The following is a 22298-nucleotide window of genomic DNA, read 5'->3' as shown; positions in this document are numbered from 1 at the left end:
GAATTGGAGCTCACAACTCCTTTACGCGTTTCCTTCCATACCCTTGATTCCTCGGGTTCTGAGGAAGATTCGCCAAGACCGGGCCCAAGTTATTTTGGTCGCTCCGGATTGGCCAAGAAGGGTGTGGTACACAGATCTACTTCACCTCTCATTGCACCCTCCGCTCCGTCTCCCTCTCAGGGCAGATCTCCTCTCGCACTCGGGGGTGCAAGTTCTTCACCCCCACCTCCAGAGCCTGCACCTTTATGCCGGGAGATTGAACGGGGCAACCTGAGTTCCTTCTCTCTCCCGCCTGATGTGGTGGATGTTATTTTATCGGCCAGGCGACACTCCACTAAGTCCATTTACTCATATCGGTGGTCTAAGTTTGTTAAATGGTGTGGAGAGAGATCCGTTGATCCTTTAAAAGCCCATCGTTCTAATGTGCTTCAGTTTGCTCTTTCCTTGGCTCAGCAGGGCAGTGCTGTGGCCACGGTCAAGGGCTATCTATCGGCCTTATCTGCTTTTCTGTGTCTTCCAGATCAGCCGTCATTATCTATCTCCTATTGTATTAAGATTTATCAAAGGTCTTACTAATAGGTTTCCACCTACTCCTATTGTAATGCCACATTGGGACTTTAATCTTGTCTTAACTTTCTTGATAGGGTCTCCTTTCGAGCCCCTTCATAGTTGTCCTTTAAGGCTATTGTCTTTTAAGACGGTCTTTCTTGTAGTCATAACCTCGGCAAGGAGGGTGAGTGAGCTTCAAGCTCTTAGTTCTAAACCCCCGTTTTTAACCTTACATGCTGAAAGGATGGTTCTTAGGACCAGGGCTGCTTTCCTTCCTAAGGTAGTTACTCCCTTTCATATGGGGCAGTCTGTTACTCTCCCTGTGTTTTATCCGCCTCCTCATCCTTCCAAGGAGGAGGAAAGACTTCATCGACTGGACCCAAAAAGAGCGTAGTGAGCTTTTACTTGGACAGAACAAAAGACTTTTGTTTGGACGATCAGCTCTTCGTGGGCTATGTTGGACATTCTAAAGGAAAAGCTGTGCACAAGCGTACTCTGTCCAGGTGGATCATCCTAGCCATCAAGATCTGCTACGCCCTTGCTGGTAAGGTTTCTCCTGAGGGGATTAGAGCTCATTCTACTAGAGCTAAGTCTTCTACTTCTGCTTTGGCCAAGGGTGTTTCTGTGGCAGACATTTGTAAAGCTGCGACTTGGGCCTCCCTCCATACTTTCGCAAAGCATTATTGCTTAGACTCTGAGATGAGGAGGTAGGGCCACTTTGCGCGCTCTGTCTTGCAAGACTTTTTGGTATAAGAAGGTGGACACCCTCCTCCGGGAGTGGGACTGCTGTGGGAATCTATTCACAAGGTGAGGAATCCACTGGCAGATGTATCCATCAGAAGAACAAGTTACTTACCTTCGGTAACGCTTTTTCTGTTGGATACAGTATCTGCCTGTGGATTCCTCACTGGCCCACCCGCCTCCCCGTTGTCCACCTTTGTATACCTTAAAAGCTGTCTTGCTTGAGATGTTGTTATACTTTGTAGATTCTTTGTATCTGGTACATTGGTAGGAAATGCTTATGTTCTTTAGCTTTCCTTTTGTACATGTACTATGTATATTTTATCGAATGTTGTATACTGTGTATGCTTTGAATCTGTCGTTGGTCCACCTGTTCGCCTCGGAGGCACGGAAAAAATGGGTGGAACTGACGTCATCCGCCGACATGGCTCCGGTGACGTCATACGAAGTCGCGAGCGGAGCCAAGGTATTATGACGTCCACGTCGACGTAGAGAGCTGGGGAAAAAAGTTCCGTAGAATGCTGGCGCAGGGGATATTCACAAGGTGAGGAATCCACAGGCAGATACTGTATCCACCAGAAAAAGCGTTACCGAAGGTAAGTAACTTGTTCTTTTCGTTCTGCATGTTCAATGTAGAGAAAAATAAGAAAGTTTTCTCAGAATGTAACAGTAGTTACCAATCACCACTCACATCATATATCCTTAATATGGGACCTAGCCTCTCCATTAAACGAGGGAAAACTTTGTCCTTCTTATGAGTTCAGTGTGATTCCTGTTTCATCCAGAAACACTGTTTTGGAAAATGCAAGGGACGAGGAATACAGCATCTCTGCAGCGCCCCCACACCCAGACATTTCAGGGGGTCAAAGCGGGTGAAATCTAGGTGTATGAGGGTGGGAAATGGGGAATTATCAGAGGTCATCAAACACTGTTTTTCCCAGCACCACAGTCATTTCCAATTCTTCAGGGTAGTCTCAGGGTACAGTTTGTAATCCTGCAGTGTCCTGCATCCTAATTTAGGGTACTCATGGTATTGGTAATTTTGGGAGTGGAAATACTGATGTAGTGTCCCCCTGTAACTGGTTGGGTACAAAGCATATGGAGCTTCTCAGGGGACTTGTCAGGCGAGTCTCCCCCAGAGGAAACCATCCCATGCTTACCAGACTGGTGAAATCGAGGACCGGTTCCCCGCCAAAGATTTTGACTGTAAACATATATACTTTTTGAGATCCTTGTTCAGAGCCTTGACTTTGGAGACAGGCATTCTAAAATACTCCATCTCTTATACATGGCTACGTTGCACTTTAATTACCACCTTGTGAGATCAGCCGCTTGCAGGGTGTTGACGAGGGTGCATACATTAAAGTGAATCTTCACAGCTGTCCAGTGAGGCCCTACTGGATTGGCGATAAAAGATTCCGACATTAAGGTATGATGTGTCGTTATGATTAATTGAAGTATCATGATCGTTTGTTGCATGAAATGTTCCTGTCACCTGCCAATGCTGTTTGTAAATTCCTATTGAAGTCTCCTTTCTTTATCTGACTGCTGGCATGTAACGGCATAACAGATTGAATCCATTTGATACTGTTCTGTAATAAGATAGCCTCTTTTTTACTATGCGTGCAGTACACAAACTGAAAACTTCAATATTATGGATGTGAATTCATAAGCAGACAATTCTTAAGAACACATTTATTCTGAACTAAATTTCACCAGTGGTTCTTCAACAAACTTTGGCCAGAAAGAAAACAGTACTTCATTGTGTTTTATTGACAGCACTTGTTTTTTCCTTCTTTCTTTCTTTCTTTCTCTTCTTCTTTCTTTCCTTCCTTTTCACCATTTTTCTTTCTTTCTGCTTTCCTTCTTTCTTTCTTTCTTGCTTTCTTTCTTTCCTTCCTTTTCACCATTTTTAGGTCTCGGCTGGCGACAGCAGCGCGCATGCACTGCTCTCTGCATCCGAGAGCTTCTTGAAATCAGTACGGTCGAGGAAGGGGACTTGAAGCCCGCCCCCTCTTCGCATTGGCTCGCGTCATAGCTTAGGCCAAACGCAGGCGTCTCATTGTTAAGGAGGCTTCTTAGTCCCTCCATGTTGCCACCCTGTAAACCTTTGGACCCGCCCACTGGGATTGGATTGTTTACTGGCGGCATGACACTCTCTCCTTCATTAGTCGGTACGCACTTTTTTCTTCTCATTCGGCTTTGGCAAAGTCAGCCGCGTGTTTATTTTCGCATCGCGCTTTCACTTATGCAAAAATAAACACGCGGCTGCCTTTGCGGTACGGCGCTTGTTATTGTGGCTATGTGATTGGATTAATGCAAAGATAAGTCAGTGAGTGGGTAGGCGGATGCACAAATGCAAGGATGAATGATACAGTGCATGCATGATAAAATACTGAGCGCCTAAAGTCCAAGTGACTGGAGAGGTACTTCCCTTATGAGCCAGGCCCATTGGCATGACCAGTGGCAGTGCTTGTGTATTACATATATTATTTATTTATAAAAACTAAGCACTTTGTCACACTCCCTTGTAAACACCCACTGGGTGTCACAAGTGCACACATCAGCTGCTTGTGAAACTGTTGTTTTGGCTCTGCCCTCAAACCCTGGAGACCATTCACCCGTTCAGCGTTACACCCAGGTGCCCTCTTATGCCAAGAAGGCGGGGCTGGGCACAGTGGGGGCTGATAAGGAGGGTGTGTCTGCCGGCCCGAGAGGGTGCTCTGTTTGTAGTATACACGGAGAGGCGCTTGAAGGAGTTGAGTGGAAATGTTTAAGCCAACTATCCGGGGAAGTGAGTGGAGGAGGGTAGAGGAAGGAGTGAGGGGGCGGGGCGGGGGCAGTTGAGTAGTATTGTGTGCAGGCTTTAATTGATGTTGTAATCTCCATTGTAGTGTATGTTGTAGCAGAATTTATATAGTGCTTCAAACCCCTGACAAAGCTAAAGCGCTTTACTTAGCGCTCTTTTGGAGTTGTGCTGTTGAAAAGACGTTTTATATAGTATGACGTGTTTGCTTGGTGTTAGCTGATTGTCGCGAGGTCTGAAGACTTGAAAGAAAATTCTGAATTTGGTGAAAATCGAAATAATCCAAGGGATTAGACACTATGTCAAAAAGGCCTGCTTTTGAAATGTGAATTGTTTTTTTCTCACATGCACTTTAAAAATACGCAGTTTCCACGCCTAAAAATTGTGCATCTAACGAAATGGGATAGAACTTGGATATGGTCTTGTGTCTGCTTGTACATGTATATTATTTAGGTGACCTGATGACTCTGTCTCGCCAGGTACACCCACGTTGGGCGTTCCTTTAATAACCTTGTGCATTCTGGGAGTTGTAGTTTTCGTTCATCTCAACGAACCCAACCGTATCAACTCTGCTGGAAACGTTTTGTGAAAGGTAACCGTAAGACTGGAAAATAGTGTCCTTGTAGCCATTAAGTTGTTTGGTAACCATAACATATGCCACATGTGTTTAATAACTTACTCATGCTCAAGGTGGAAGTGAGTGGATTGAAGTAGTTGGAGCTAGGACCGTTTCACCATCATATATCACCTCTTTAAAAATGTAAAATATGAGTGTCCAAAGCCTTCTCCTGTCCAGAATGTAAAAAGAGCAAGGTTTGTTTCAGTGTTTTATGATGTTAGATATACCTTTTGAGGACAGACGCCTACATTTGGATTGCGGATACACTATGAACCTGAAAACGGGCATCAAAAATGCATGTTATAAGCCCGCACTCAATCAGTCAATTCAGTTTATTGTCACGCAGTTTGGTGCTTACTTTCCCTCCATGTTAAAGAACAGTAGGTGTTTCAGCATCCAGGCTAATGTGCTGCATAGCTAAATACGTACAAGGTCCCAAAGGCGAGACCGATTGCATTGCAAATGCTTGTTATTTTTTCTGCTTTCCTCTTCTTGCTTTCTTTCTTCTTTTATTCCTTCGTGTCATTCTTTCTTATCTTCCGTTCTATCCTTTTTCATTCCTTTTCCCTTCTTTTTTTCTTTCTTTCTTGCCTTCTTTCCTTTCTTTTCTTTCTTTCCTCTTTCATTCATTCATTCTTTCCTTATTTCTTGCTTGCTTTTTTTTTCCTACATCCTCTTTTTTCTTTCCTTTTTCTTCCCTTCCCTTTCCTTCATTTCTTTCCTGTCTTATTTGCCTCCTTTTTCCTTTCCTTCCTACTTGCTTTTTTCCTGCTTTTCTTCTTTCTTTCATTTTAAATTTTTTTTCCTTTTTGCTTTTCTTTCTTGCATTCTTTCCTGCCTTTCCGTTTTCTTTCTCTCCTTCTTTCCCTTTCAGTCTTTCTCTTTCTCCTTCCTTCATTTCCTTCCCTTCTTTTCTTTACTTCTTTCTTTACTTCTCTCCTTTCCTTCTTTTCTTTTTTTCTTTCTTTCCTTTATTTTTTCTCCGTTCCGTTTTTCCTTTATCTTTCCTTCTTTCTTTTCTTCTTTCCTCCCTCTTTGTCTTCTTCCCTTCCTTCTTTCTTGCCTTTCATTCCTTCCTTCTTTCTTGCCTTCCTTCCTTTCTTTATTCTTTCCTTCTTTCTTTTTATTTACGTCCTCTTTTTTTATTTCTCCTTTTTCACCATGCCTCTTTGTTTCTCTCTCTCTCCCTCATTACATAACTCCCTCACTCACTCAGCAGAACAATTGCCATTTTTAGGTCCGTGTTACCCAAGAACTTTTGTTTTTACAAAAATTATGTGTATGACGTACTTATAGGGGTTTTCGCCACAATTCATCCATTTATCTGTGGTTGTATCATTCACATTTTTCTCCAACCCACTCAATCATACATCAGGGGGCAATGTGCCAGACCGCTTCAGCCATTTCACTAGGAGTTACAGTATGCTGCCTTTTCCCAAGGGGAATACAGCCACAAAGAAAGTAGTTTTCTTCAGTGCCAGGGAGTACCATGGTAATGTGTATTGTTTTCTTTTTTAGACAAAAAATATTTTTGCCTTTAGTCATGGTGTTTTTTTTTTTTTGGTTAGATTGATGAATCCAAGGCAGCTTCCCAAACAATAAATCTTTGCAAAAACCGTAGCAAGACAAGATTTGCCAAAAGGTTGGTGGACAATGCCAGACCTATTGGCTTTGCCAGTGCTTGTTTCTCACTGTCACGTTGAATATTCAGCCCAGTAATTGTTCATTTGTCTCCAGAGATATTGCAGCCCATAGCCCCGAGTAGATTGATAATATGTTTGACATCCATAGAAGGTCCTCCATTTTAAAGGGCTGCTGTGTACAACCTTGGGTTTGGCCTAAAGTGTCACACGATACCTGGAGCGCTTAGGTATTATACTTACCCTCCAGATAACTAATCTCCGAGGTTTAGCCCCAGATTTCATAGTGTGCTGATTGTTGATGAAGCATGAGCCCTGATTACAATATGCCTTACACCCTGGGGGCAAATTGTGCGCTGCGTAAATGCTGATTGCGTGAATTTAGTATTTACTTCAGCAAAGCTGTTGATCGCATAGTAAGGGATGAAGTCTAAAGTTTGTACTTGTCTTTTTTCAGGAGCAGTTTCTGACCTGCTTGAAAAGCACAGTTTCCAACCGAACAGCAGTGCAGATGGAAGAGAAAGGATTAAGGACCTTCGTACAGAAAGGTACTTTAGATGTTTGTATTGTACTGTATGGTAGAATTTGTGTTCAAATGCACATTGCTTGACATGATCTGAAAGTAAACCTGCCTACTGAATCGAATAATGTTATTTTTCGTTCTGCATGTTCAATGTAGAGAGAAAAAACAGAAAGCTTTCTCTGAATGTAACAGTAGTTACCAACCACCACTCCATCATATATCCTTAATATGGGACCTAGCCTCTCCATTAAACGAGGGAAAACTCTGGCCCTCTTATGAGTTCAGTGTGATTCCTGTTTTGTCCAGAAACACTGTTTTGGAAAATGCATGGGACGAGGAATACAGCATCTCTGCAGCGCCCCCACACCCAGACATTTCAGGGGGTCAAAGCGGGTGAAATCTAGGTGTATGGAGAGTGGCAAGTGGGGAATTATCAGAGGTCATCAAACACTGTATTTCCCAGCACCACAGTCATTTCCAATTCTTCAGGGGAGTCTCAGGGTTCAGTTTGTAATCCTGCGGTTTCCTGTATCCTAATTTACGCTATGTGTGGTATTGGTAATTTTGGGAGTGGGAACACTGATGTAGTGTCCCCCTGTAACTGGCGGGGTACAAAGCATATGGAGCTTCTCAGGGGACTTGTCAGATGAGTCTCCCCCAGAGGAAACCATCCCATGCTTACCAGAGTGGTGAAATCGAGGACCGGGTATGGCAGGGGTTCCCCGCCAAAGACTTCGACTGTAAACATATATACTTTTTGAGATCCTTGTTCAGAGCCTTGACTTTGGAGACAGGCATTCTAAAATTCTCCATCTCTTATACATGGCTACGTTGCACTTTAATTACCACCTTGTGAGATCAGCCGCTTGCAGGGTGTTGACGAGGGTGCATACATGAAAGTGAATCTTCACAGCTGCCCAGTGAGGCCATATTGGATTGGCGATACAAGATTCCGACATTAAGGCATGATGTGTCGTTAGAAGGCCAACTGATAAATTGAAGTCTCGTGAACGTTTGTCGCATGAAATGTCACTGCTAAGGCGTTGTTCGTTTCTGGTTCTTATTTAATGAATTGGACTCTGGCTGCAATTTTAGGTTTGGTGTCAGCCAAGACCTTTTGATTTTACTAAAATTATATGTATAATGTATTTACTAAGAAGGGTTTTCAGACACCTTTCTTCATCCATTGTTCTGTTGTCATTCACTTCTTGCTTCCGCCCACTACAGCATGTGGCATGGGGCAGTAATTCAGCCTACGTTAGCCACTGGCTATTTTAACTTTGAGTGACTGCATTTTGCTCTGTCACGGTGAGCTGTTCCGCACACAAGGTAGTTCACTTTAATACGAGTGTTTTTGTTGCGTTTGCTTTATAATGACTTTGGTGTTGGTTTAGTGTTTAGAGCCTGACCTTAAAACAGTGCATTCTTTATTAGTTCCTGTCACCTGCCAATTTCGTATGTAAATTCGTATTGGTGTCTCCTTTCTTTATCTGACTGCTAGTATTTCACAGCATAACAGATTGCATCCATTTGAAACTGTTCTTTTATGAGATAGCCTCTTTTTACTGTGCATGCAGTACACAATCTGAAAACTTAAAAATTATAGATGTGAATTCATAAGCGGACAATTCTTCAGAACACATTTATTCTGGACTTAGTTTCACCAGTGGTTCTTCAGCAAACTTTGCCCAGAAAGAAAACAGGACTTCATTGTGTTTATTGGCAGCAATTGTTCTTTCTTTCTATTTTGTTCTTTCTTTCTCTTTTTTTCTTTCCTTCCTTTTCACCATTTTTCCTTTTGCTTTCCTTCTCTTTCTTTCTTGCCTTCTTTCCTTCCTTTTCACAATTTTTCAGTTTTTCTGCTTTCTTTCTGCTTTCTTCCTCTTCTTGCTTTCTTTTATTCCTTCGTGTCATTCTTTCTTTCTTTCCGTTCTATCCTTTCTTTCATTCCTTTTTTCCTTCTTTTGTGCTTTCTTTCTTGCCTTTCTTTCCTCATTCATTCATTCATTCATTCTTTCCTTCTTTCATCCTTGCTTCCTTTTTTCCTAAATCCTCTTTTTTCTTTCCTTTTCTTCCCTTTTCTTAATTTCTTTTCTGTCTTATTTGCCTCCTTTTTCCTTTCCCTCTTTCTTGCTTTCTTTCCTGCTTTCCTTCTTTCTTTCATTTTTTCATTTTTTTCATTTCTTGCTTTCTTTCTTGCATTCTTGCATTCTTTCCTGCTTTTCCGTTTTCTTTCTCTCCTTCTTTCTCTTTCAGTCTTTATTTCTCTTTCTGTCTCTCCTTCTTTCCTTTCCTTCCCTTCTTTACTTCTATTTTTCCTTATTTTTTTCTTCTTGTCTTATTTCCTTCCGTTCATTCCTTCCTTGTTTCTTGCCTTCCTTCCTTTCCTATTCTTTCCTGCTTTCTTTTCATTTCCTTCCTCTTTTTTCTTATTTCGTTCTACCTTTTCTTATTTCCTGTATTGTCTTTCTTTCTTTTTTCATTCCTTTATTTATCTTCTTTCCTTCTTTCTTTTTTCCTTCCTTTTTTAGGTCTCGCCTAGCGACGCACCGCGAAGCGCTTTCGCTAGCGAGATCTATTGGTTTCGAATTGCCTCGGAAGGGGGACAGGACATGTGCACGCGCACAAAAGGATTGCAATTGTGAACGCGTAAGACGGCGTTAGATTAACTTGCAGGAGAGGGGATGTGCATCTGTACAGCTGGTGCCGCATTTACGCGGCCCCTGCTACCTTGTTGTTTACTGCCGCCTGCCTGCAATGATCTTGCTGTGGTAATGGGCGACCGGCACCATGACCAACCCGACCCAGCCGGGCCCACCGGGGCTAACTGATTACTCTCTGCGGCGGCCGGAGAGGTGGTATGCCAGCTGGGCTGCCCAGAGCAGTAGGTCCCCAGCCATAAGGAGAGAGGTGAGCCAGGCAGCCGTGTACCTGCTCTCACTGGCTGCCGCTGCAAAAGTAAGTGTGTGTAGAGTGAGGGACAATAAATCATTTGCCAGCGCATCGCGGGATAATGCTTTAAATTCCAAATGTGCATCCATGCACACACTACCCGGACTTGAAGCCATACACACTTGACGTGCACATTTAGCTTAACACGCAAAGACTGCAGTGCTGCACTAGTTACTAACGGTCTTAGAGACTGTGAACACCGTCGACCTCTCCGGACGGTGCAGGACGTCCATGATCTGTACAATATATTCGGAGCCTGCCGTGCCTGATGACAGGAGCGGTGTTCGGTAGGAGCGTAATTAGAAAGGTCGAACTACTGATCGCACATGCTGCTGCCGGGCTGCCGGAGCTGTGGGGATAAATTATCTATGGCACCCCCCCCACCCCCCGCCGGCGAATAATTATTTCCAAACCGGAGCTCGGGCCGGCCGTGGGTCGAGAAGTGGAATCAGAGCCCACTTGCAGCATTCAGCCAGAGCAGCACCACGAACCAGTGTTACAGGAGAGGCAGCGCCGGGACCAGTCGCAGTGAGGGTGGGTGCAGCAAGCTGATGCTTTGGTTGCAGTATGTTTAACCAGTAAAGGAGGCACAAGGGCACCCAAAGCAATTAGACAGGGACTTTGGGAAGTTACGTATTACAAGAGACAGTGGTCCCTGAAAGCAAAGGAGTATTTCGAACAGCAATAAATATAGCCACAATTGGTACTATATTATAGCCTATGTCCAGCCGGACAAGGCAACTTTAATAAGAAACGATAATTTGCAATGATCAAAAAAATGTAAGCGTGGTATTGGTGGGACACAAGCCTGTATCCTGTGGCTTACATATCAAGAGGGCATACATTTTCTGAAAAACATACAGGCAATTGAAGCGATGTTTCTATGTCAGAGAATAACAGGTAGTGAAACATCTTAGTATAAATCTAGTCACCTTCACGACATTTCATACACACAAATTGACAAAGTGTAAGGTGAACAACAACGTCGTCGACTATGTTGTTCACCTTACACTTTGTCAATTTGTGTGTATGAAATGTCGTGAAGGTGACTAGATTTATACTAAGATGTTTCACTACCTGTTATTCTCTGACATAGAAACATCGCTTCAATTGCCTGTATGTTTTTCAGAAAATGTATGTCCTCTTGATATGTAAGCCACAGGATACAGGCTTGTGTCCCACCAATACCACGCTTACATTTTTTTGATCATTGCAAATTATCGTTTCTTATTAAAGTTGCCTTGTCCGGCTGGACATAGGCTATAATATAGTACCAATTGTGGCTATATTTATTGCTGTTCGAAATACTCCTTTGCTTTCAGGGACCACTGTCTCTTGTAATGCAGTATGTTTAACGGCACAGCAGAGTGGTAATATCTCACACGACCGGGACCCAGCCCACTGGGCCGCGGCACCACCAGCCGGGATCAGCTGCCCAGTGCCGTGATGAATAATCAGTGCCTGAAAAAGCAGGTAATGTATTAACTAAAAATCATCAATTACATCTTTTAAAAGTTCTTCTCCGTAACTGCCGTATATAAGTTTCTGTTCCAGTCCTGAGCTATGTGCACTTTCATTTCTGGTGCTTTCCGATGTTTATTTCCTCCCTCATCCCGTGCACCAGCCCAGCCCCCAATAATTGTTGCAGTCGCCTGGCAACACTAAAACTCTCCTTCAACATGTGCTCCAAGTCCGGAAGACTTTTGTTTAGGGCAGGCTCGCCTCTCTCAAACTCGGCTACAAAGGACTGCAAATCTCATTAGAGCAGTTTTCAACAGAATCCATGCAGGTTTGACGCGTGCTAATTGAGAGAAAAGGTTCTCATGAATACACACAATACAAATATGCATTCCACTGACCAGCTTTGCATTCAGAGGTCTTCACCAGCGTTACGTCTAGGGAGAGACTGACTTTTCTACTGTACAGCAGCTGAGAGTGCATTGCCGGCTGACCCAATGAGTGTAACACACATAGAGACACTTCTCAAGGACAGCGGCAGCGACATTGTTTTTTTAAAATTTTTCCTTACCCAGCTTGTGCAATGTAGTGTTATGACTTTACTAGAGAAAAGGTAAGCCGTTATTAAATGAATGCTACCGCAGGGATTTATCACAGCGGAGGTGTTCGATACCCTGTTGAATGCACTTGACTGCACCAATGATACATTGCATATTTCCAAAATTACGATCAGTTTACGAGGGCACTAGCTTAGAGCCCTTCCATTGCTGTGACTTGTAGCAGTTTTAAGATTTTCTTTGTTTCTTCTTGCTCAAATGGGTGTCATTTCTGAAATGTACATGTTTCCCTCATCTTTAATGCCTGATTTTGCTTGCGAGAAAGTGTCCTCATAGTGGTTAAAATGTCACTCATAATTACACTGAAATTATAAAAATGTCACACGTGTCAATCCGAAACCTTGGCAGCTATGCGAATAAAACTTTTCCTTCATTTAAAGTGGACCACCTGTGTCTGAAGCCAGCACCAGCCACGTGTCCGCAGACAGAGTGTGGCTTTTATCACATAAAATACCAGACAGACTTTGACAAAAGTGTCAGTGAAACAGTGCCATCTGAGTATTAATCTACAAATGTGCTTTTTAGTTCGTAGCATGTGACAGACTCACTGACATCGATGACTTCGAGGAAGGAGGATGTCTTTTGTAATTTCTTAAATACTGTGTGATCCCCGGCCTCCCATGCTGAGGCGCTGCCGGATGGAAGCAAATTTCACATGCCCAGCTCTCCACGTGTTGGAGGGAGTGCACTTCACAGTCTCCCCGCCCGATCAAGAAAACATCATCAGCCCATTTGTGAGGGGGCCAAGACATATGTGCCTGGTCCTGCCAGCGTCACTGAGTGCACAGTGACTGGACTCCGCTTTGCCAGCAGTCTGACTCCTCTACCTCAGCCAGGCGCGCAACACCCATTGGGCTCACCGGGCTTCAGCCCCCCCCCCCCCCGTCGTGTGTGACAGCCCGGCTGAGACAGCCTCGCGGGCTGGCGTCTGTCTAATTGCAGCCGCACCAGAGTACTTCACGGGTCTTTAAAAGACCATTTACTCATTAATGAGGCTTTTGTTGTGTTTTCACCCCTTCTTACAGCCATTCTGCCTATGGCCGGAAGACTTAGCCCCCCCCCCCGAAATCTTTTTCAGCCCCCCCGAAATTTGGCTCTAGTTGCCTGCCTGACCTCAGCCCACCAGAGACCCACTGCCTGAAGCAGCTCATGAGCAACATTGACTAGGCCAGTAAGCTTTGAACTGGACTGGTGCATCATTTGCGGGGATTCAGAACTGTCCTGAGCTCCAAGACAGCGAGAGACAGCCTCCAATATTGCCCCTGCCTACCGCACGACCGACGCCTAAGCAGCATAGTAAACGACTGGTAAGTAGGGTTGCCACCTTTTATAAAGAAATACCCGCCATTTGTTCACCTCGTTTTAAGATTTGGAAAGGGTCAAATAAGATATACAGCGCTATAAAAATTGTCTTTATAAAGTGTATTCATTTTTATAGTTCGCCTTTCTGTCTGTTTAATTTAATTAGCAGCCAGTGATAATTAAGTTGACAGCTCCAGAACACTGCAAAGTGCTTCTTGTTCTTGTTTTTGCTGTCCTAAGTATGTACTACTGAGGGAAAAATACAGGCTTTAGGTGCTTTTCACAACTGGTGCAAAAGCCATAGAACATTCCTCATGCCAATGAAAAGACAACCCGGTGAAACTCTACTGGTAAGTGGCCAGTTCAGAAGGACATATCTGTGAACTGCTGCAGTTAATAAAAGCAATAATCCACAGAGGCCAGTACAGCCCTGGTCATACACAGGTGCTTATTACTGGGAGGAGTGTCAATGTTCAGACTGAGGAGAGTTTGCGGCCTGATTGTCACTTCTTATTAAGGCCTTAACCTACTTATAAGGTGACATTTGTGTCGGAAGTTAGCTTTGAGGGTCTCATGGTACAGGAGTTTGTGCCGGTTCGTGCTGGGGTTTCTCAGCACAGTTTGATCAGTCCATGCAGAGGGAGGATGAGGCAGGTAGTTCTATCCTGTTTTTGTGGGCAGTGAGGTGGATGGGGCGTTACGGAACTTGAGCCTCATTTGCAGGCAGTATGACCTCTAACATCCTGTTTGGTACAGTCGAGTCCAACAATGCCCTTCATTTCTGGTGCTTTGAAGCAGTTTTAAGATCTTTTTAGAGTTTCTCGTTGCTCAAATGGGTTTAATTTCTGATATTTATGTATTTCCCTTGTCTTCAATGATTGCTTTTGCTCTGAAAAAAGTGTCACTCATAGTCGTTGAAATGCCACTCGTAATTACACTGAAATTATGAAAATGTCACACATGTCAATCTGACATCTTGGCAGCTATGGGCAGCATAGCCACTAATCTTAAATTCAACTGCTGCCCGCTCGCGTAACGGACGGGCGGCAGCCTACGGACTCGTCGCACTCGCCTATATCTGTGAGTCTGATGGAAACTCACACTCCTAACCTCACTGCCTAAATGGCTCGGTACGAACCATTGCCATGCAGTGACTTGACCTCAGTGAAATGCATCCTGTAATTATTGCCTCCTGCGCAGGCAGCAGCGCACTCTGACTCTCAGACTCACTGAGAGGGACCTATTCCGTGCCGACTGACGAGCACAACTCCTCGAGTGCCAGGCCCCGCCGCTTCTGACCGGTACCTCACTTCCTTCCTGTTCAGGGCGGGAGTTCACAACCCCCCCTCCACGGCGCCACAACAGCCTGTACGGAACGAGGGCAGGCCTTGCCGGGTCTCTCATATTGGGCCGTCAGTGTGACTAGTGTGTGACAGCCACGGCCCTGCGAAGCGGGCAGGAATTTCAATCCCGGCAGCAGGGCAGATTGATTCATTGTAGCAGAGCCGAGCACGATCTTTATAACTGTTACTGAGCCTGCTGGCAGCCGCAAGTGAAGACTGCTGCGTCCCGGGCTGGGAGCACGGCACACAGGTGCAGAGGCGCCGGCGCGCGCGCTAGCACCAGGCGGGCTGGCCTTGGCAGCCCGGTCAGTGGCAAAATACGTGACAATGCTGGGCAGGGATGAGTTGCTGCCTTCTGCTGCACTATTGTGGCTGGAGGCATCACTGATAGAGATCGCTAATAGCTTTTAGATTAAGATTTTTTTTTATAACCTAACTTAAACACATTGGCAGTGCCAATAACTCTGGCTAAACACTTACAAGGTCTCAAAGGCGAGACCGATTGCATTGCAAATGCTTGTCTTCACTTCCTTATTCTTTCTTTTTTCTACCACGCCTCTTTGTTGCTCTCTCTCTCCTTCAGTACCTAACTCCCTCCCTCACTCAGCAGGATGATTGCCATTTATAGGTTTGTGTTACCCAAGAACGTTTGTTTTTACGAAAATTGTGTGTATGACGTAGTCACGTTAGGGGTTTTAACCACAATTCATCTATGCATCTGTGGTTGTATCGTTTACGTTTATTTCCAACCCACTCAAGCATACATCAAGGGGCAATGTGCCAGACCGCTTCAGTCATTTCACTAAGAGTTACAGCATGCTGCCCTTTCACAAAGGGGAAAAAGTCACAAAGAAAGTAGTTCCCTTCAGTGCCAGGAATACCATGGTAATGTGTGTTGTGTATTTTAGTTATTTTTAGACAAAAAATATTTTTGCCTCTAGTCAAGGTTTTTTTTTGTTAGATTGATGAATCCACGACAGCTTCTCAAACAATAAATCTTTGCAAAAACCATAGTAAAACAAGATTGCCAAAAGGCTGGTGGACAATACCAGGCCTATTGGCTTTGCCCGTGCTAGTTTCTCACAGTCACTTTGAATATTCAGCCCAGTAATTTTTCTCCAGAGATATTGCAGCCCATAGCCCCCAAGTAGATCGATGATATGTTTGACATCCATAGAAGGTCCTCCATTTTAAAGGGCTGCTGTGTTCAACCTTGGGTTTGGCCTAAAGTGTCACACGATACCTAGAGCGCTTAGGTATTATACTTGCCCTCCAGATAACTAATGACCGAGGTTTAGCCTCAGATTTCATAGTGTGCTGATTGTTGATAAAGCATGAGCCCTGATTACAAAATGCCTTACACCCTGGGGGCAAATTGTTTGCTGCGTAAATGCGGATTGCGTAAATTTAGTATTTACTTCAGCAAAGCTGTTGATCTCATAGTAAGGGATGAAGTCTAAAGTTTGTACTTGTCTTTTTTCAGGAGCAGTTTCTGACCTGCTTGAAAAGCACAGTTTCCAACCGAACAGCAGTGCAGATGGAAGAGAAAGGATTAAGGACCTTCGTACAGAAAGGTACTTTAGATGTTTGCATTGTACTGTATGGTAGAATTTGTGTTCAAATGCACATTGCTTGACATGATCTGAAAGTAAACCTGCCTACTGAATCGAATAATGTTATTTTTCGTTCTGCATGTTCAATGTAGAGAGAAAAAACAGAAAGCTTTCTCTGAATGTAACAGTAGTTACCAACCACCACTCCATCATATATCCTTAATATGAGACCTATCCTCTCCATTAAACGAGGGAAAACTCTGGCCCTCTTATGAGTTCAGTGTGATTCCTGTTTCGTCCAGAAACACTGTTTTGGCAAATGCAAGGGACGAGGAATACAGCATCTCTGCAGCGCCCCCACACCCAGACATTTCAGGGGGTCAAAGCGGGTGAAATCTAGGTGTATGAGGGTGGGAAATGGGGAATTATCAGAGGTCATCAACCACTGTTACCCAGTACTACCGTAATTGCCAATTCTGCAGGGGAGTGTCAGTGTACAGTTTGTAATCCTGCGGTTTCCTGTATCCTAAGTTACGGTACTCGTCGTATTGTTAATTTTGGGAGTGGGAATACCGCTGTAGTGTCCCCGTGTAACTGGTGAGGAAACAAAGGATATGGATTCTCTCAGGGGACTTGTCAGGCGAGTCTCCCCCAGAGGAAAGCATCCCATGTTTACCATAATGGTAAAATCGGGGACCGGGTATGCCAGGGGTTCTCCGCCAAAAACTTCCAACTGTACACAAACGTATTCTCAGTCAGAGCTTTGACTGAGGAGATAGACAACGTAAACTAATCCATCAGTTGTACATGACTTTATTGCACTTTAATTACCACCTTGTGAGATCAGCCGCTTGCAGGGTGTTGACGAGGGTGCATACATTAAAGTGAATCTTCACAGCTGTCCAGTGAGGCCATACTGGATTGGCGATACAAGATTCTGACATTAAGGCAGGATGTGTCATTAAAAATCAAATGAAAATTGAAGTATTGTGAACGTTTGTTGTATGAAATGTCACTGCTAAGGTGTTGTTCGTTTCTGGCTCTTATTTAATTAATTGGACTCTGCCTGCAATTTTAGGTTTGGTGTTAGCCAAGACCTTTTGATTTTACTAAAATGATATGTATAATGTATTTACTAAGAGGGGTTTTCTGACACCTTTCTTCATCATTGTTCTGTAGTCATTCACATCTTGCCCACTAAAGCATGCAGCATGGCGTAGTCGGTCACCCTATTTCAGCCACTGGCTATTTTAACTTTGAGTGACTTCATTTTGCTCTGTCACAGTGAGCACATCCACTCAGTGCCAGGGCTTTTGTTGTTTTTGCTTTATAATAACTTTAGTGTGGCTTTAGTGTTTAGAGCCAGACCTGAAAACAGGCCATATTCTATGCTTTATTAGTTCCTGTCATCTGCAAATGGTGTTTGTAAATTCCTTTTGGAGTCTCCTTAGTTTATCTGACTGCTGGTATTTCACAGCATAACAGATTGCATCCATTTGAAACTGTTCTGTAATAAGATAGCCTCTTTTTTTTACTAGGCATGGAGTACACAAACAGAAAACTTACATTTTATAGATTTGAATTCATAAGCGGACAATTCTTCAGAATACGTTTATTCTGGACTTAATTTCACCAGTGGTTCTTCAACAAACTTTGCCCAGAAAGAAAACAGGACTTTGTGTTTCATTGTCAGCACTTGTTCTTTCTTTTCTTCTTTTTTCATTCTTTCTTTTTCGCCTTCCTTCTTTCCTTCCTTTTCACCATTTTTCCTTCTTTCTGCTTTCCTCCTCTTATTGCTTTCTTTCATCTTTCTTCTTTTTTTTTTTTTTATAAACAATTTTATTGGGTTTTAGTAAGGAAATAAACAGAGCATCGCTGGAACATATAAGACAGTTTGATACTGTCCCTCAAGAGTCTTCTAGAGGATATGTTAAAATAAGAAAAACCCCTCATTCTGCCCATCCTACCTCACACGTATAATAACTCAGTCCATTAAACCCAGCCATTTGCCCGATATGTGGCCATGTTTGTCAGGACGCCCTCTTGCTTCGTTCACAGACGTTTCTTGGGTGGCACACCCATCCACTCCCCATCGCCATTTCACAATTGAGGGGTCTGTTGAAGTTTTCCATGCTGCTTCAATGTCTATTTTCGCCACTACTATGGCAGTTCCCAGGAGCAGCTTGTCAGTACGGGAGCCATCCATTGCTCCCAGGAGAAGAAAAAGGGGGCTGAGTGAGATCGTCCAGCCCAGGATGCCACTCATCTCGGCTACAATTGATGCCCAATATTGGGAGAGGGAGACACAGGACCAGACTATGTGGTAAAAATCTACTGGTTCTGCCGCACACCAAGGGCGAGGGATTGAAGGATCTGGAGGCACTGTGTTCCCGACCGGGCCAGATCAGCCAGGTAGAGCAGGACATTGTCCACATACAGAGCGATTCTGTCATCATGGGAGCCATGCCAACTCCATCCCTGTAACTGGTTGTCAGCCCTAATGAGACAAGCCAAAGATTCTATTACTAGGTCGAACAGGAGAGGGGAGAGCGGGCAACCCTGCCGGGTCCCCCTCCTGAAGGGGAAGGTGTCCGACAATGCCCCGTTCACAAGGACCCTGGCTGACTGGCCGGAATAGAGGACTCCCATTTACGATATCAGGGGCCGAAGCTTCCCCATTCCAGGACGTCGCTCAGGTAACTCCAATTAACCATATCAAAGGCCTTCTCAAAATCCAGTAGTAGCAAGGCTAGATATGAACTGAGGAGATGACGGTGAGCAAGAGCCGCGTCGAGGCCCCTAAGGCAGTGTCGGGTGCTGCACTGTGGTATGAAGCCACACTGGTGTGGGTGAATGAGAGTGTGGATGGTCTGGTTCAGACTGGTGGCCAGAACCGTAGCATAGATCTTAATCTCAGTGTTGATTAATGAGATTGGGCGATAGTTGGGACATGTGTCTGAGGGAGGATCCGCCTTGGATATGACCACGATGGTGGCTGTATCTGTGTCAGGTGGGTGCCTCTTTCCAGAACCTCCCTAAACAGAGCACGGAGTTGTGGGATTAGGATTTCCTGGTACATCGCATAGTATTCTGCCGGGAAGCCATCTGGACCAGGAGTTTTGTGGGCAGCCAGCGCTGAGATCGCATCTCCAATCTCCTCAGTTGTGATGGGTTCATTGAAGGCCTTAGTGTCCCTCTCTGGGAGTCGCGGAAGGGGGACGCCACATAGAACAAGCATTTGCAATGCAATAGGTCTCGCATTTACGCGAGTTTGAGCTATTGGCATTGTAAATGACAATGCCTTTTATTTAAATTTTGGTTTTTAAAACATACATAAAAGGCATTGTCATTTACAATGCCAATAACTTAAACTCTTGTAAACGCAAGACCTATTGCATTGCAAATGCTTGTTAATAAATACAACCGGGATTTACGACCCTTGATCTAAGCCTTGGTGTTTATAAAGTTGATTGCCTTGGTGGAAGATGGGCGGTGAGCAAACGTAGGCACCGGTAAAATGGGGCATCACCCAAGGGCGGGAGTTAAGGGAGGAGGGGGACTCGGCCGTACCTGGCCACACTGGCACCATATATTGCGATCAGCTGGTATCCCTTTTGCTCTAGAACATGCAGTCACTGCACGCCTCAGCTGCAGTTAGGTTACCTGTAAGGGCACGATTACCAATGTGCAACATAGATGGGCAGATATCTTGAGAAGCTATTCTAAGTGTACTTGGAAGCTTGAGAAAACATCAAATCATCATGGCTTGGCAAATTCATTTACTGTCTTAATTAGTATTGTGTGTGTATAGGCTACTTTTAATTTGTTTTCGTTTCTTTGTTGACTAGATTTAAGTATCTCGGATTACATCATAACATTTTGTAATTCCGCGTTAGCCAAAATTGAGAAGAGCATTAACTGATTACTAACCGTGTACACAAGTTCCGAGATTTCCTTTTACTTTTAGGTGGTCTTGAATCGGGCCCATTAAAACGTTTAGGTGTTTCACATAGGCATAGACTGTCGCGATTTTTGAGTGGATACATTCGCCAGCAGTTGTCGATATCAAGTACGTTATGCCTTTTCTAGTGTTAAGGACGCTGTGCAGTACAAAGTGCATTTTTTTAATTACACTCTGTAATTGAAGCATTTATGAAAAGGATGCGCAGGTGATAAAAGTCTGTTTTATTTGTTAAGCTATTGCAGATTTCAAAGCAAAGTACACTCTAAAATGGTCGCCTTGGGGTTTTGTGGGTGGGGGAGGGGTGTAGTGGAGATAAATATACAAAAAGAAAGGAGGCAGGTTCCTAGAACGGAGGAGAAATACGGGCTGAAGTGAAAGAATAAAACGTGCGAGACGAGATCGGGATTATTAAGGAGAGAGATTGCAGACGGACAGCAGGACGAGGGAGAAAGACAGAGTACAAGAAGACTGACAAACAAAGAGGAAGGAGGCAGAAAAAGGGTAACTATCGGCAGCAGCAACGAGGCACGGGGAAAGGCACCAGCCCAAAAAATATGAAGCGACAAATCGGAGAGAGCAAACAGACAGCCAGAAAACGGGCAAAAGGCTACAAAAGCTAGAAAAAGAGGGTGTGGCAAGAAAAACAACGGCACAAGATAGGGAGATATGAGTAAAGCTAGAGTGAGAGAGGGGAAACACCCTCCGAAAGGCGGCGAGGAAGGATGCACAGGCAACTTCAGGGGAAACTTAGGACAAGCACGCGAGTGGTGCGCTCGCGCCACAGCGAGCCGTGTGTGAATTATCGCGCACGCGTCTGGGCACGATAATTCAAAACACATGGCGCCCGTGCGGGTAACTGCAAGCAATAGGCCACACACACACGAGCGTGTGGTGAGCTTTCTGAAGCCCCTTACAATAAGTCTCGCAGAGCAGCGCATGTGCGCTGCTCTAGGCTCGACCTAAGAAGGGAACCAGAGGTCAGCAAATGCGAGTGATCTGTTGAGTAAAGCTTCTTACAATACTTCTCGAAGGTCTCTGCAATCTCAGCGGGGGCCCGATGGGTCTGTCCGTCGGAATCTCGGATTTCAGGAACTATCTGACTAGCCGAAGGATGAGTGATGAGCCAGTGAATCAATTTACCGTTTTTGTCTCCCCATCCATACACTCGGGCCACTGAGGACCTCCAGATCACTTTGGCAGATTCAAGGAAGGCCGCCCTAATCTCTTCCTGCATTAAGTGAAGCTGCCGGCGCTCCGCCTCTCCACTCTAAGGTCATACTCGTTTCCAGGCGAAGGGCCCTGGCCTCAAGTTGGGAAAGATTACATTCCCGGGCCTGTCGTTTGCGTTTGAGGAACCCTTTGGCGTACCCATAGATTGTGGCCTTTCCCATCTCCCACTGTGTGCTGTGGAACTGGGCTGGGCCCTCATTAGTGCGGAAGTAGTGTTTCAATTCCTCCCCAATCCCTCGTCTGTACTCTGGGTCTTGAAGGAACCATGCATTTAGCCTCCGTGTGGGGCGCTGAGTCTCCATGGGGCCCCCAATCTAGAGGAGAAGCGGCGCATGGTCCGATATGCCCTGCGCCAGAATCTGGACCTCTGTGACTACTCTACAGTCTGGGGCAGGCATAAAGAGGAGATTAATGCGAGAGTGAGAGTGGTGCGCGGCGGATGTGTGTGTGTACTGTAATGTTCTGGGGTGCCAAGTGCGCCAGACGTCACAGAGGCTTAGCTTAGAGATCCAGTCTCTGAAGCACCTAGCCCCTGTAGTTCTGTGGGAGGACGGTGGGCCCGTGGCGTCTTTGTTAGAGCCAGGGACCACATTGAAGTCTCCTCCAATACCGTCAGACTCTGGGGGAAAGAGGACAATGTCTCTACCGCTGTTTGGAGGGTGGCGTTCAAGTGCGCCGGCGGGGCATAAACCGAGATTAAGTTAAAAGTGGCATCTCCAAGGGTGCCTGTGAGGGTGGCAAACCGCCCCCGAGGGTCGCCCATCGTATGGGTTGGCGTGAATGGGAGGGAGCGTTGTAGAAGGATCGTTGTTCCCCGGGCCCCCCTAAAGAACCCTAAATGCCAAATCAGTCAAAACCTTGAAGTGCTAGAAAGGGGCATCAGTTTCCCATAAGGTGAGTCTCTTGTAGCAAAAGGACATCTAGGCAGACCCTCTATGCGTACTTTAAGATCGCAGTCAACTTCATTTTATCTAAGAGTCCGTTAACATTCTACGAGAGGA

General features: G+C 44.8%; 1 long non-coding RNA gene across 3 annotated transcripts in view; it reads left to right on the top strand.

The window, feature by feature from the left end:
• Positions 1-22298, top strand: part of LOC146798134 (uncharacterized) — a 234646-nt gene that overhangs the window by 128950 nt on the left and 83398 nt on the right. Inside the window, exons 8-10 of one of the 3 annotated variants that reach the window (XR_014968620.1) lie at positions 4576-4688; positions 6813-6903; positions 16034-16124. This is a non-coding gene — a long non-coding RNA (uncharacterized LOC146798134). Of the gene's footprint in view, positions 1-4575; positions 4689-6283; positions 6358-6812; positions 6904-16033; positions 16125-22298 lie in introns of all 3 variants that reach the window. The other 2 variants (XR_014968619.1, XR_014968618.1) reach the window with 2 other exon arrangements.

This window comes from Triturus cristatus, chromosome 9 (genome assembly GCF_964204655.1).
Source record: "Triturus cristatus chromosome 9, aTriCri1.1, whole genome shotgun sequence".
Classification (NCBI taxonomy): Eukaryota; Metazoa; Chordata; class Amphibia; order Caudata; family Salamandridae; genus Triturus; species Triturus cristatus.
The sequence above is the reverse complement of the archived record's forward strand: the minus strand, read 5'-3'. Positions and strand labels throughout refer to the sequence as shown.